Source organism: Austrofundulus limnaeus, unplaced genomic scaffold (genome assembly GCF_001266775.1).
Source record: "Austrofundulus limnaeus strain Quisiro unplaced genomic scaffold, Austrofundulus_limnaeus-1.0 Scaffold251, whole genome shotgun sequence".
NCBI lineage: Eukaryota > Metazoa > Chordata > Actinopteri > Cyprinodontiformes > Rivulidae > Austrofundulus > Austrofundulus limnaeus.
In genome coordinates this window covers 45,978-47,333 of record NW_013952653.1, presented here as the reverse complement: position 1 = coordinate 47,333, position 1,356 = coordinate 45,978, and positions in this window count along the sequence as shown.

Sequence of the window (1,356 nt, the reverse complement as noted above, 5' to 3'; positions counted from 1 at the left end):
CTGCTGCTGAACACACACACACAAACACACGCACACAAGCACGTGCACAGGAGAAGCCTCGTCGTGCGCGCGCGCGGATTGGACACTCCTCTGAGCACGGGCAGCCTCTGTTAGAACAAGCAGGAAAAAAAAGAACTATGGTGGGTGACTTTTGGCTGAACTGCGCATTAGCATTCTTTAAAATATCACTTTCAAAAGCACTAAAAAGAAACTGTGTTTTCCAAATGTAGGGTCAGGACCTCATTATGGGTCATGAAGCACCAAGTAGTGGTCCGTCCATCCATTATCTTTTACCCACTTCTTCCTTTCAGGGTCACTGGTACCCATATCCAACAGTCACTGTGAGGGGCGGGGTCCTCCCTGGACAGGTGAGTCCATCACATGTTCACACTGTGGGTCTTAATGCTCACTTCTGATTATTTGCAAAAATCTGATTTTTTTTTTTTTTTGGTCATTCACATTACATTTTACATGTGACCTCCATCAGACTCCAGTGTGAACTCTCTACATGCTCAGAAAGTGACGTCACTTTCAACTTGATGTTTACAGAAGTAGCTAAACATGGATGATATAGCATGCTGATTCAGTTAACAGCATTTATGTTTTTTGATCTAGGAAGCCAAAGCACCCAGTAAAAAAAATAATAACCCAAAAGAACATGCAAACCCAACCCACAGGCTGGGATTCAATCTGGCGACCTTGCAGCGAGGCAACAGCTCTATACAGAACCACCATACTGCCCATACAAARATCAATTACATTTAAAATGCTCATYTTATTATAATTTTACCACAACTGATAAGAACAAAACAGCTAGCTGAGTAGATGGATAACTGAGGGCAAATGAAGTTTAGACATAAAGAGGGAAAATCTTTAAAAACCATCAAATCGAAAGAGCAGTTTTGTAAGATATATCAAAATGTCAGCTCAGTCACATCATCTAACTTTTGTATGTATGATCTGTTTAAACTGATGTGACATATGTCTGAGTAGCTAAAGTGGACTGTTTTCTCATTCCCATAGCTGTTTGCAAAGAAATTTTGGTGTTTTTTTTTCGCAGTCATTGCACAGCATGCTACCAAGCGCACTTTTGTTTATGTAAATACTGTAATTATTAATAGTTTTTGGTAATCAGCCTGTGTTCTCTGATACTGTTTTCCTGCGCTGATGTTTCTGTTAGGCCACACCCACCCACACCTGATCGTCTCTGCACAGGTGTTGTAAGTTGGTCTTTATATTCCCTGTTGTTTGCTCCTCAGTTTGGCATTGTATACCAAGTCCGCCAATCTTGGCTCTGTGCTGCCGTGTCAGTGTTTTGTTAGTTTTTATAAATAACTAATTTAGCTTTTGAACATC